Genomic DNA, 15,165 nt, shown 5'->3' on the forward strand with positions numbered 1-15,165 from the left:
GTTGTGGTGGGGAAAGGTAGAGGGGGGGGGGGGGGGGGGGGGGGGGGGTGCATGATAGAGTCAAACAGTAGATAAAGTGAACCAGGTGAGGCTAAAATTAAGGGATTAGTTGTACTAAAGGGCTGGCCTTAATTGTACCAAGGGAGTGGCTAGTTGCAGCTGCCCTGTGCTTCTGGCATTAGGAGACAAAACTGACTTGAGCTAGCTTAAGCAAGCAGAATAAACATTTATGGGGAAGATGGAGCATCATTTTACAAAACTGAAGATTGTGGAATACAGTTTGGTCTAAAACAAAATTAATCAGAAGTCCATGCAGTTGCAGTTGATCTCATTACTCCTGGGGCTCATGGCCTCTTGCCTCTACTTCCCCCCTGTGTGTTTGCATCATTTCCCGCTCTTCACAGTCTAGCCGCTAGACTCTAGCGTTACCTCTCCCTCTGTGATCTTAGCAGAGGAAACCAGCCACAGTCCTGCTGTTTTTGCAAAACCCAAGTTTAAGTGGCCTGCCAGGCTACCTAGAATCTCAAACTCCAAATTTCCAGGTAATGTAATTTTATTGGTTTGAGTTTAGTGCTGTGCCCATTTCTGATCTTTCAGGTATGCCCAGAACAAGAAATTTCCATGGCCATGTTATATAAACAGACTGCCGGAGGCACTGTTCCCCCGCTGGGTGGAAAGGGTCAATTCCCATATGAAGAACGTTGTCATCAGCTGGGAGACATCTTTGGAGGTGTCTCCCTAGTGTTGGTCCTTGGCTGCTCAACAAGTGTTTCCCTATACATTCACAGATGTTCATAAATATGTCCCCATCTGCAAAAGCACTCTACCATTTTCCAATGCATGGCAACTGCCAGGCCCAGGCAGTTACAGTGTCCAGAGGGAATGTTCAAAGATGACTGCTACCAATAACCTATCGTGGGAGTGAGCATGGAAGAGAAAGCTGTTATCAAAAATCCTATTTAGTAAATGGGCAAAAACGTTTCCAAAATAGGTCATGCAGTCCTGGCTCTACAGTATAAACAGCATCTAGAAACAGGCACAGAGAAGTAAAGGATACCTTATTGTAGCAAGGTGTGTTCATTAGTTTATAAATCTGACCACCACTTTCCCCTCCAGAGAGGCTTTTTCTTGTTCAAGATCTTCAGGGAACTTCTGGGAACATTTGGGGTCAGAGACTCTGTGGGGTGATATGTAGCCTTAGCAAACCACTTCTTTGTATCTCTGTAACCAGTCCTGTGGGGTGCAGAGGCACTGAAACCATCTACCCTCAAGTTCCTCTCTTGTGTGGTTGGTATTTTCCTGATACTACAACTTCTATAACTACAACTTTGGTTTCATTGTGGAGCCTTTGGTTTACTATAAGACCTCTCAAGAATTCTTGCAAAGTCATGATCTGGGAGTATCCTTGCCTGTTTGAATTCAAAATCAGATTTGGGCCAAGGGTAGTATGAGACTTGAGTTTCTTGGTGGCAATTCTGGGTGCTACTCTATTTCTATTATCGCCTTTCTAAATGCCCTTAACCTCAGGGCATCATACAGAATACAGACTTGAGAACTCTATTTACATCCCATCTTTAGAGATCAAGGTGTTTTGCTTTATTTTTACTTTCTGTGTGTTTTGATTTATTTCGATTATTATCATTCCATTGCACCTGGGATGTGGACAAAGTGTCCTAAAGTCCTTAGAGGGGCCTGCAAAATGGTCCCACAGTTGAATCCTCTTTGTTATTTCTATTCTAATTGCCAGGAACCTATATATTCTCAATAAGTGCGAGAGAGGGTTCATTATGAAAGACAAATCTAGTTGTTGACAGTTGAGCACCCAAATCTTAGTTTAGCACAGTAACAGTTTCTAACTCACCAAGTTTTGTTGGCTACCAGTGAAGGGGACTTAGGCGGACTCTGCCATCTTAAACAATTAGTTTGCAAGGACTTGGTGGGTTCTGCTTCCAATTAGAGGTGGAAGAAAGAGAGGGAAAATTGGTCGCGAGGGCTCTCATGGCCAAGGTCCAGACATGAAGACCCCTTCCCATTCTCCGGAACTTGGTGATATGACTGCATCTAATTGCAGGGGAGGAAAATGCTAGCTGTGTGCTCTTGAGGAAAATGACATTATTTTGGCGAACAGCAAGCCAGTCTTTACAATTGCCATTGTTTTCTCTCTTGCTGAACATGTTTCCCTTTTAATCCCACACATAGAGATACCACAAAGTCCCAGCTAGCACTGCATTTGCTCAAAATCCAGTATTTCTAGGTGTTACCCAGTTATCTCCATTAGACTAAAGTGTGGCATCTTTATCCAGAAGCTTTAGCTCTGAAAAGATAAGTTATCTGTCTGTTCCCTGGACCAGCAACAGATAATAGCAATGAAACTCATGCAAAAAGAAAAAAAAATAACACTCAAATGGTAGGGATATAGAGATAATTGGCCCCTAAAAGTTGTGCAATCTTACCCAAAATGTAAATAGAATTCTTTGATTAGAGCCTGATTCTGCTCTTTGAGAGAAACTGCCTCGTTTGCTATTTATTCTCTGTGAGCTCAGGCTCTGCTTTCTGGGAGACACTTCTTTTTTTTTGTTATTATCCTCCATGGCCACCTCTGAAATGCATACTGTTCTCTCCTTGGTGGCTACATGGTTTTTGGAGCCCATTTCCTGCTGGTGCACATTTGAGAACCCAAAATTTGTACTAAGATTGCTATAGACAAAGGTTTATGAAGTCTTGGATTTGCTTTTGGTAACATAGTCTCTTTATAAATTTATAGGCTTTTGATCCTCTTGCTTTTAGTTGGTGTCATGTGACACCAGCCAAATTCTCTCCTAGATATAATTCTCATGGTTGATTTATGTTTTTCTTTCTTTCCCTCATGCCTCCTTCTCAGTAATGCCTTCTGAAGCAATAGATAGGATGACTGCACACTGAATCCAATCATCTTTGTGTGGCTGAGTATTTAAGGGGCTTTTATAGCTCAAGTCTTTTTCAGCCTTAACTCTTCTTGTCTGGAGTGTGAAGCAGGCAGTGCTTTAACTGGCTCCAAATTCCTGGATTCTCTCTTCCTCCATCTTCTGCCTGGATACAGAGGAATCAACAAAGGATCAAAGAGCTAGGGCACAGTGGAGCCACGGATGGACTAAGCTTGTGTTCCTGAGTTACTGTTTGCAGGAGATCTGTGTGGTGTTGCTGCCGAAGCAGAATTCTTACTTGAGTGAGAAATAAACTTTTCATATGTTAAGCTTCTGAAAGTGTGTTGTTTTTCACAGTAGTTAGCCTACCGTTACTGGTTATAAGAGCAAAGCAGAGAATTTTCTTTTCATAAATTTCTTGATCTAGACATCAGCCATCTCTATGCATATGCCCTATTTTTTCCACTTTTAGTGTAAAAAACCTGAACTAGAGTTTCACAGTCTCATATTCTTTCAATATACTTCCAAGGCCTACTAGCTGCAGGCTCAGTGCAGGAGGCATCCTCATGGCTGCACTCTTGTGCCCCCAGCCAACACCACCCTTCATCTTAGTGCCTGTGACTACAGAGGCTATTTCCTGGTACGAATGGATTGTGAGGATGGCAGAGATATGTTATAGAATGTCAAAGTCGAAAATATAGAGAAGCCTTGAAAGTGGAGAGCCATCAGGAACTGAAAACTAATGAGGACCCCAGGTGCTCTCTCCCTGGGACTACCAGGTCCTTACCTCTGTTTCTCTCTGCATGTGAGCTATAGTCCTGTCTTCTGCTGACACTTTTCCTGCCATTCTTTGGCTGGCTGCCCTCAAGTTCCAGAGTTTACATTACTTCAATCCAAGTAAATAGCTCAGGCTGGAAGAGAACCTCTCAATCCTAATGCTAAAATCCTAAGGTGAGAATCTTACTGGTCTAAATGAGCCCAAATGCAATGCCCATTTGCAGCCTGTGAAGGGGAGAGTTGGGTCCTGTAGTACGAATGTGGATGCAGGAGGTCCAATCTTTTAAAACATGAAGGAAACACGCCCCGAAAGGGAGGTTATACACCAGTCAGGTACTTTGGAAGATTTATTTGTTGACCAATCACAAAGCTCAAGGAGACTGACATGTTCATATGCAATCTGTGCTGAGAGGTGATATGTACAAATGAGGGAAAAATTGTTCCATCTTATACAAATAAATAACCATGCAGTCAGAGAGTCTATGGTGTGGCTAAAAATTCACATTCAAAGGCCTTGGGACTGTGGCTTTGCTTATGCTAGAAGTATGACATTAGACAAAACATTTAACCTCTTTGGTCTCATATTTTAGTGCTTGAGATTGGGCTAAGGGTCTCATAGGTCCTCTTTGTAGATTTGATAGGACTTAACTGGTTGCTTTGACTATAATTTTGATAAATACTAACTGTTGCTGTACAGAGGGTGATAGTTTTATTTTTAAGGCCACAGGCTGTCTTTTTGGATGGGCTGAGTGAACAAATGTATTCTAAACACCCAAATTCATTAACCTTATCCCAGTCCCTATACACCAATTTCAGTGCAACAAAATCTTCCCCAAATGGGCACTAATTTCTAAACAATCTAGTGTGGAAAAATCTATAAATTAAAACTTAATTCATTATTAAAACTGTATTTGCTTAGATCATACAACTGCCAAATCTGAATCTTCTCTGCCTCAAATGAGATTTGCCTAAATGTGTTTTTAATTACTTTGTTTTTAATGTACCCTAAGTGTCTTATATAATCTAAATAAATGTTGGTGCTAATTCATGGAGCAGTCAAACAGTTTCTACCTCTGTATTTCCATAGCGCTCAAAACAACTCTTTGACTATTTCTATGCACTGTCCAAAAGGACTGCTGGAGGCTCCAGTGTGAAGTTGGGGACGCAGGTGGCCTGCCTTGTAATAGCTCTGATCCTCTAATCTTGCCAGGGGACCAGAGAAGACTTTCCATATTACTCTCTAGTTGCACAGTTGAACCCCAGTCTTTCCAGTGATGTGAGGCAAAATAGAAAATACTGGAAGTATCTGCACCCCCTTCATGAAAGTTAATCCATGTCCAGTGAGTAGAGTGTTCTTTGGGGGCCCTATGCTTTCAGTGGAACATGATAGTAAATTCATCTGGAGCTAAATGGATGATGTCACTTCCTAGTTGGCATCTTATTGGCTACTGGTGTAAACCTGAACCTGTTACTGAGCCGCTCCAAGATTCATAGTTATGCTTACAGTTATGGTTATCATTATGGTTATGCTTGCCTCTTAAACTTCACCTTTTGGCACGAAGGTCAGAATGTTTTGCCTTTAATTATTGCTTATGAGTCAGTCTTTCCCATATGATTTTTGCAATATTTACTATTATTGTTGCCTTTCCATATTTTCTAGCAGGCAAAAACCTAGATTTTTAACTCTCATGCCTCTGTGAAGAGTTTCTGTACCAAATTAAGCACAGTCATTTATTAACCTTCCTTAGTGTCTCAACTATTCATTACTTATCTCTAAAATAACACTCATCAAAGCATATCGCAATGATTTATTTTCATGCTTAAATCCAAGTAATATTGATACTATTTTTAGCATGTACCTAATTCCTACCAGGTTCCCTGGCTTGTAAAGTGTGCTCAAAATACTTTTTATTCAATAAAAAATAATTTTTGTTAACATTATGTGTAATTATTGTATCATCTTCAAGGAAACATTGTTTTGTTCAAGGAAAAATAAAATCCCTTAAGAAATGTGGTGTTTAGATCTAAATTTTTATTTAGAAGCAATTTCCCCCTTTTTTGCTCTCATAAAATCATAGCACAGACACTGATGGCTGGATTTAATCTTGTTGCTAGTGTTAAATATTTGGAAAAGAGTTGAAATATTTTGTCATCTGACTATCAGTTCATTAGGTAACCAGCATGTGTAGGGCAATTGGAACTTGGACTTTTATCTGGATGTTTAAGAATAATGCCAAACGTAATCAATGCTGCTATATTGCCTTGTATACACAACTCATCATACTTGATTGATCCAACATTTTCTTATGGGAAGAAGGAAAAAGTCTAGTTATTATGGAGAAGCAGTATATATGAGGAAAGTAAACCTATAAAATGACAGAACACTGTTAACTTTTTTTTTTTGCTAGTATTACATAGGTGGAATAACAACTGGAAAGGTATATAATGGGATTCTTTCTAGTTTTAAATAATGCTTGACAATTTAAAAATATTGTACTATTTTATTTTATCAGCAGGTAATAGTGATTGTCTACTCCCAAAAATTATTTTGTGCTTAACAGCAAAAGATATAACAATTATTCTATTACTAGAGGCCTGGAGCACAAAAATTTGTGCCCTTGGGGGGGGGGGGTCTCTCAGCCCAGCCTGTGCCCTCTCACAGTCTGGAACCTTTCAGGGGATGTCCACCTGCTGGGTTAGGCCTGCTCCCTGGGGAATTGGGCCTTAGCTGGCAGTCAGACATCACTCTGGCAGCCCGGGAGCCCTCGGGGGATGTCCACTTGCCAGTGGGGAACAGGCCTAAGCTTCAGTCGGACATCCTTAGCACTGCTGAGGAGGTGGGAGAGGCTCCCACCACCACCGCTGTACTGGTAGCCGTATGCCTGGATTGTGGCTGAGCAGAGCCCCTCTGTGGGAGCACACTGACCACAAGGGGGCAGGTCCTGCATTGAGCATCTGCCCTCTGGTGGTTAGTGTGTGTCATAGTGACCAGCATTCCCCAGTCGTTCTGCTGTTAGGGTCAATTTGCATATTACCCTTTTATTATATAGGATGGTTGTAACACACCATCATATTGTCCTGAATAAACATTCGGAAGACCACTTCTATTGGTCAGCAATGTGCTCTGCTATTTTCGCTTGTGACTGTGGTTGTATGAGTAATTTGGGCTTAATTCTAGCCCTTTCATGGTAACTTTAACTGTATTAGTCATAGAGTTTAGCTAATAATTTTTTTAAATTGCCCAGAAAAAGGCTAATCCTAAAACATTATGATTTAGGTATATAGGCTCAGGTATCTTAACATTAGGTATTGTAATTGGAATCTTTTGAATATAATAAGTGTGTATTTTGTTTTATTGTTTTCATGTTCTGATGTGCCTTTAAAATTGTCCTTCCTTGCTGAATTTCTACCCTCTTTTAAAAAAATGATCTTTATTGTTGAATGTGTTACAGATGCCCCCCTTTTCCCCCATTGACCCCTCTACCCTGCCCCCACCCCTTGTAGTACTAAAGATCTAAAGATGATTTGTAGGGTGTGTGACCAGGTGAAAATATATTATGGTGTGCCCTTGTCCCTTCTAGCTGCTATAACAAAAGTATCACAGACATTTACTTCTTACTGTTCTGGGTGCTGGGAAGTCCAACACAAGATGCCAGCAGATTTGGTGTTGGATGATCTGATGAGGTGTCTTCTCACTGTGTCCTCACATGGAAGAGGTGGTGAGAACTCTCTGGTGTCTCTTTTATTTTTTATTTATTTATTTTTCAATTTTTTATTTTTTTAAAAATTTCTTTATTGATTAAGGTAATATGTGTCCTTACCCCTCCATTGCCCCCTCCCCACTCCCCCACTCATGCCCTCACCTCCCTGTTGTTTGTGTCCATTGGTTAGGCTTATATGCACGCATACAAGTCCTTTGGTTAAGAGCACTGATTTTGCGTTGGTCAGGTTGGCTCTGTGGTTAGAACATCAGCCTGCAGACCAAGGGGTGGCGGTTTTAATTTGTGGTAAAGGGCATGTACCTCGGTTGCAGGTTTGATCCCTTGCCCCAGCCAGAGCGCCTGTGGGAAGCAACCAGTTGATGTGTCTCTCTCACATCAATCTCTCTCTCTTTCTCTCTCTCTCTCTCTCTCTCTCTCTCTCTCTCTCTCTCTCCCCTTCCCTCCCCTACTTCTCGTTTCCTTTCACTCTCTTTAAATAAAAATCAATGGAAAAATATCTTGGGTGAAAATTAAAAATAAATAAATAATAAATAAGCACTAAATTCATTCGTGGGGGCTTTACCCTCAGGACCTAATCACCTCCCAAAGGCCCTACTTTCTAACACCTTCAAATTAGGGTTAGGGTTTCCACGTATGAGTTTGGGGGACATAAACATTCAATCTATTGCAAGTGACTAAACACTTATTAATCATATTTATTAAGTTTGTTGGGGAGACTTAAGGAGTAATGGTCTGGTTTTAAAATTCCCATGGCTACTATTGCACTGTATTTACTTTTTGCTTTCTCCAGATTTGTGTGCTATTAGATAAATACAGCATTGAAAATTTTTCTTTTTTAGTTGTTTATTTTTTTTTTTACTAAGAGTCCTGTTTTATCAACTGGTATTGCCTTCATTAGTATTTATAAAGTGTGTTCCTGAGGTAGCACCCAGATTTACTGAATCAGAAACTATGGAGGCAGGGCCAGAAAATTGGTTTAACCAAACTCTTTATGTGAATCTGGTGATGCACACTAAAGTGTGAGATCCATTATATTAGGGTGTTGTTTTTAAACCTTTGGTCTTTGGTTGATACGAATTTATATCATTTTAATATTCTCCACTTTTGTTCTGTATCTCTCCTTGGAAATCACATAATGTTACTTCTGATTCACTCTGTCAGTTACGACAGTCCCAAAGTTCTGCCCAGGGTCAGGGGCAAAGATACAGACTCCATCTTTTGATGAAGGAGCAGAAGCTCACATTAGAAAACAGATACGTATGTAGGATGGGAAATAGCATTATTCCATTTTTGCAAAATGCAATCTGCAACACCCTGTGAATCCTAAACATACTTAAAAATGTAAGACTTAGAATAAGTGTGATTATCCCTGCTTAAAACATGACATCAATAAATGAAGAGCTAAAATGAAATTAATCTTTATGGACAAAGAAAATGAGGACTTTATATTCACTGGAGGCTTTTGGTTTAGAAAGATTAGATGTTTCTTTCTTTTTTTAAAAAATTTCCTCCTTACTGAATTTAAAGGATTCAAATGAGATGATGATTTACCAGTATTCTGGCCATAGTCTGTAAAATAAGAAAAAAAATATTTAGAAGAGAATAGAAAAATTCAAGTCTGTCAGTTAATAGAAATTGATCCTATAGGTTACAATTTCCCTGGAAAGGAATATGTGGGTCCCCTAAAGTACTAATCAGAGCCTGTTAGAAATACAACTGGACCTTGAGAAGCCTGGACCAAGTGCATAAAGCACTTATTTGGATGGAGGTTTCTGGCCATTGAAACTGGCCCTAGAAATATGGTGCAAGAAGACTTTCCAAGCTGTTGGGGAAACCAAAACTCAACATCTTGAAATGGAGGAAGAAGTGGGAATCAAGCAAGCATTCAAACAGAATAATCAACTCAATGGATTGGGAAGAATGAAAAAATGCATGACCAGGGCAAGGCAATATAAGTAACAAATCATAAAGCAAAGAGGGAAACTATAAACCTGGAAGATTTCTTGGGGGCTCCAGGACTTTGCTATTGGCCCTTGTGGCCCTATGGATGATTTATGAGGCTACTATGTTAGAGAGAATATTCACTGCTATTTACTATTAATACATTACAAGTATAAGTTCATAGGTCATCTGAGCATTTCTGTTGATTTGAGCCGGACTTGGCTGCTCTCAGCTGAACTCCCTTGGGGAACTGTGGTCAGTTGCATGCAGACTGCATCAATGAATAGATTGCTAAAGACGGATAAATAGATTTGTGGTTTTGATTGAGCGCTTTCACATAGTTGTGGCTTTTGCTGGCCAAAACTAGATGAACCACCTTCTTCACCTGGCTGCTGGGCAGGAGTCTAAGGAATACGTGGGATGTGCAAGGCCTTTTGAGGCCTAGAACTGGGACATGCACAACCTCATTCCCTCTGCATTCTACAGGTGCAAGACTGGCTTCAAGCCAAGGGGTGGACAAATAGATCTCACCTGGATGGAAACTGCTGCTGCAAAGTCCCATTGAAAAGGAGAATAAATATAATAAAGAGAGTAATTTCCATTTTTACAATCTGCCATACTCCCTGACACAATTGAGTTACTTTCTAGTGTGTGTGTGGGTGTGTGTGTGCGGGGGGTGGGGGGGTTGGAGATTGACAATATTTATACAAACATAAAAGCAAAAACAAAACAGAACAAAAAACCTAGACAAATAACTAGACAAAGTAATCTGACACTCTATAAGTAAAATAGGGGAAAATGCACTTGGGGAATGAGCATTTGGGCAGGTGTCCTTGTATAAGACTTTTGGGGTAGAATGAGCCTGTGTGTTTGAGCACAGGAAATAAGCTGATGTGGCTGCAGTGATCCAGGGGTGGGGAAGGTGGGTGAGGTGGGTACTTAAGGGGGTCCACATCATTTGGTACATTAGTCTAAACATTGGAGTGTTTTTAATTAGGAAGAAGATCTCTTCTCTTGAAGCCACTTTGAAGCTTCAACTATGTGATGTCCTTAAGTGACATTTATGGTTGAAAATGTTTTTCCCTGAGTGTCCTTCTCTAAGCTCCTTGTAGTTTACTCTATCACTTACACTTTTGGCTGTTAGGAGTGCCGTCAGCAGGCCCTTTCACAAATGCTGCTTCCAGCTTAGTGGCCTCCTGTTACCTCAATGAGCCAAAATTGTCCGAAGGACCAACATTGGAAAGATAAGACCAGACTAATGGGAGAATATATTATATTTCCTATACATAGCACTTCATTCTACCTCCATATAGGTTTCTGTGTCAAATAACTAAGAAGGATATGAATGAGTACATTTTCTGTGAAAAAACATTATGATTGATTTCCTAACTATAAAATTAATGGGAGCTACAAAGACTATCAAGTTTTCACCCACTAGACATCCGTGGAATATGATTCTCCTAGGTAGAATACTATTAAATTGTAGTATGTAGTATCTCTTTCAGAGGCAGCTGTTAGAAAGACAGTGATGGACTAAAGAACATTTTTCAAGCCATGCCTACCCAAGACCAAAACACTAGTTGAGAACAAAGAAATAAACCAAAATATTAAAGTCAAATGTGTACACACACACACACACACACACATCAAAACATAAAACCTGTTTCCTAAAAGAATTCCTCCTGAATTGTCCACATCAGGTTACGTATAAAATTATACTATTTGTACAGTGCATTCAGATAAAAAGGTGACTTCTTGTTGAAGGAGGTGACTATGTATAGTCAATGACTTCAGTTTCCACAAATTCTATCTTGCTATCCCCAGGGATTAGGGAACCAATATTTTAGTGCATGTTTAACCGATTTCCTGTACCATGGTTATAAAATAAGAAAGAAATAAAAAGTAGTATTTAAAATCATTTTATTTCACATGAACCAAATGTAAGTCTACTTATATCTTGGATGCAGACATTTTCTGACATTACTGATCCAAATGAGTGTTATTTTGGCTTTTGTAGAAAGCATAGTTTTGAGCTGCTTCCTGATCCTTTCAGTATTGACAACGTTCTTAAAAGGTGAGGGATAGGATTAGTGAACAATGGCCCTGTGTTTATATGGCAATTCTGAACAAAGAACCAAAATACAATAAACATAGCCCATCAACATATCGATGGGAAAGTGAATTTGTCTTTTTGCAATGTTATTTTCATTAGAAAATTTTGGGGGTCTCAGCTCTGTAAAATGAGTGCATCATTCTTGACATACTCTTCCTGCCACGCTTGTTTACAGGAGTTCAGTAATCATCAAGACACTAGCTAGAAGCACATGATGAGTGTCAGTGCCACACACGTGGCCATGTTTACTTAATTTGGAAGATAGCACAGTAATTTTCCACAGAAATTTCTGTCTGTGAGTCTGTAATCAAAATTATTTTCTTGGTTGTGCCTTTTGCTGCTTTAACATTTGTTGTTGTTTTGGTTATGCATTGCTTGCCTTATTTTCTGTTTTGCGGTATTAGAATGAGATACTCCCAATTATGCAGTGACTTTGAGAGTATGTCTTCAAAGGAATTTTCATCCAAGTTTTTAAAGCTCCCCTTCATGTTCAGGAATTATGTATTAGAGCTTTATTGACTTGGGTCTAATTATTTGACCCAATTTGTGTCATCTCTCTGTATTAAGGATATTATGGCTTTTTTCCCTCTGGCTATTAGTCTATACTTCATTAATTATGCTTTTTTTAAAGATTAAGGACATTTTCTATTGGAAAACCTATTCCTTAATTCATCATTTAAAAATTTTCAAATATATTTTCTAAGTATTAAACATTGCTATTATCATTGTAACAGGATATTAATGAAGTGTCAATTCACTGGATAATATGGAGCATATGGAAATAGATATTCTCCCTCTACAGTCAGCTAAAAATTGGAAGAAAATGTTGCATTCTTGACTCCCAAATAGTTGAGAAAATAAAAGTTTGGTCATGGATGAAGAAGTGTCTTATGTTTCATGCCTAGGTATTATTTCTTCAAATATCTATGGAATGAGGAAGCCAGTTGCCATACATGCTGGAGCATAATGAAGCAGCTGGCTCCAAGAATTGCATTTTGTTCTATTGGAAGCAGATTCAGATTCTCCTTTCATTTCATGTTCATATTTTGATGTGGTGTGATTGGTTGCAGCAGTGGTGGGAGATAGAGGAAAAGACATCCTGCCATACAAAGCATGCAAGTGGATTCTGGTACTTGCTTTTATACTATCTGCTTTCTTTCTGATAACACACTCTTGAGGAACACATACAGAGACTCCCTAAGCCTGTGTAAAGTAGAAGACCACTGGCCAAGTTTCTTCAGAGCATGTGGGAAAAGACAAGGAACTTTGAGCCAGGTACTTCCAACTGCTGTGTCTCAGATTTACATCAATGACCTGTTTCTGAGGATTTGGAAACATGGATACAGGACAGTGAAACTAATTCTCCTTCTTCTAAATTGTTCATTGAGGAGAACAGTTGTGCTCAGGTCAGAAACTTGGGTCCTTGCATGGCAGCAGTGAATATTGTGACTTTTTTGTAGATCATATCAGGTAATTTGGCTTTTATTTTACTCTGCTCATTCCCTTCCACCAACTCCAAGTCATACAAAGCCTTGCCAATTTTGCCTCCTAAATGCTTTTCAAATCTGTCTCCTTCTCCACCTGCAAAGGCTGTCTTGGACCCTCATCTTCTTGCAACCTAACCACTGAAACAGTTTATTACCCAATTTTTTCAATGTCAGCCTTGTTCCCTTCAAGCCAGTCCTTCACTGAACCATGAGATGGGTCTAAAATGAAAATCTGACCCTGTCATCCCTTTGTTTAAAACTCTTGCTCAGTTAAGTTTTTTAATGTGGCAATCAAAGCTCTGCACGGTGGCCTCTCCCACCCCTGGCCCACCTCTGGCTTCACCTCCACTCACTGCTCCAGCACCACTGAACACTTGTCATGTAGTTTCTTTTTCTCATACTTTTGCTCATGATGTCCTGTCTGCTTGGAACATAATTTTTTCTCTAATTCATGTTGGACTCTTCTTCAGTCTTTAAAACTCTGCACAAATATCTTCTCCAGGAACACTTCCTGCTCCATTCCAGGCAGGGTGAGATACCCTTCCTCTGGTCCCCAGATGCTTGTAATGCACTTACTTTATAATGACACTTACTATATCATCTGTGTGTTCATTTTCACCACTCTACTGCAAGTTCTTTGAAGACAGAGAATCCGTCTTATTCTTTGAATTGTTGGCTCCTTACCAAGTACATGACTCATTTAAAACACTCTGTACATGTTTGTATAATGAATGAGCTAAAATGCCTCTGTGAATAGATGAAATCCCCATGAAGCAAGAAAAGACAGAGAGAAAAGAAACCTGGAATGAGCCTTTGGAAGTTTCCACAAATTACATACTTTATTGTATTCTATTTTGTCTGTCTGTTCTTATCTTTGGATCAAGAGCTATTACTGATTTCCTGCTTTCTCAGAACCACTTGGAAATGGATGGTGTGGTTCTCAACACACACTGTATGTTCAATGAATATTTATGATTGGTTCATAATCCTTGGGATACCACTGAGATATTGCTCTGTGTCAAGACTGAGTAATGTATAAGAAAAATTGGTTAAGAGCAGAGATATAAATACTCAATATAATATTTCAAGGAATGCTATTATGCTTTATTAAAAAAACCATATGAGAACATTTGTGGAAAGAAAGAAAAATGAAAAGCAGAAAGATCCATCCCTTCAGTCTCTTTATCTTATAATTTAGCATCTATTTATTACCTTCCTAATAAATCTCACTCTACCCATCATCTATTTTCTCATCACCAATCATTGCATTAGTTTAAAGCAGTGGCATGTATTTTATTGCAGTAGCACCAATTAAATACATTTGTAAACAGAAGGGAGAACTTAATGCTGGCTTTATTTACATGTATCCTATTACTTACATAAAAGCCAAGGTCATGTTCTTCTTCCTGTCATTACTATCCAGATGGATAACTCTTTACCTGGAGAAACAGATACAGTGACATCATTCATATATGCCTAGAAAATCAGAACTAAGTGCTTTCCATAAAATTGTTCCATATGAAATTGGCATCAATTAATGCACTGAACAATTCTTTCTCCCAGATGGAAATAAAATTTGAGAAATATGAATTACTTCATTGAATTAGGAGGAAAAAGTAGACATCAGGAGGATTCTTATTTAAGCACAGATAGCTATTAAAACTTTACCTGAGGTGCCCTATAGCAGGGCCTCTCTCACATCCTGTCTTATCTTTGACAACCTGTCTTAATGCATAATCTTAAGGCCAGAGACAGACCACGGTTTGGAAAGGTGAACACTGTACCTATGGCATTAGATTCTATTGTAAATGCTTTTGTCCAGGAGTCCCACCAGACACTTAGTTTCTTTATCACTGCATACATCCATGAAGCTCCTGACAGTTGACATACATCCATCAGGAAAGATCTACTCTCTCCCCTTGCCACTCACAAGGCACTTGAAGAATTGAGGCAACAGAATTCCATTGAATTATAAAGTCTGCCACAAAGGGATGTTTCACATTTTTCTATACAGAGCATTAAGTCAGCATGAAATGAGGCATGGCTAGTTCTAGTTATACACTTGATCTTGGTAGTAGAGATAAAATTCCTTGCTAAATTATCTGAAATTCTTAATAAAAATTCCTGGAAGCCTGTGAACTGTTTTGGCAGCAGATATAAATTTAGTAGAGAGAAATAATCATACATTTGTTGTGATATAAAGAACTGATTGGGGTGGGAGG

This window comes from Myotis brandtii, unplaced genomic scaffold, assembly GCF_000412655.1.
Source record: "Myotis brandtii unplaced genomic scaffold, ASM41265v1 scaffold71, whole genome shotgun sequence".
NCBI classification, from domain to species: domain Eukaryota; kingdom Metazoa; phylum Chordata; class Mammalia; order Chiroptera; family Vespertilionidae; genus Myotis; species Myotis brandtii.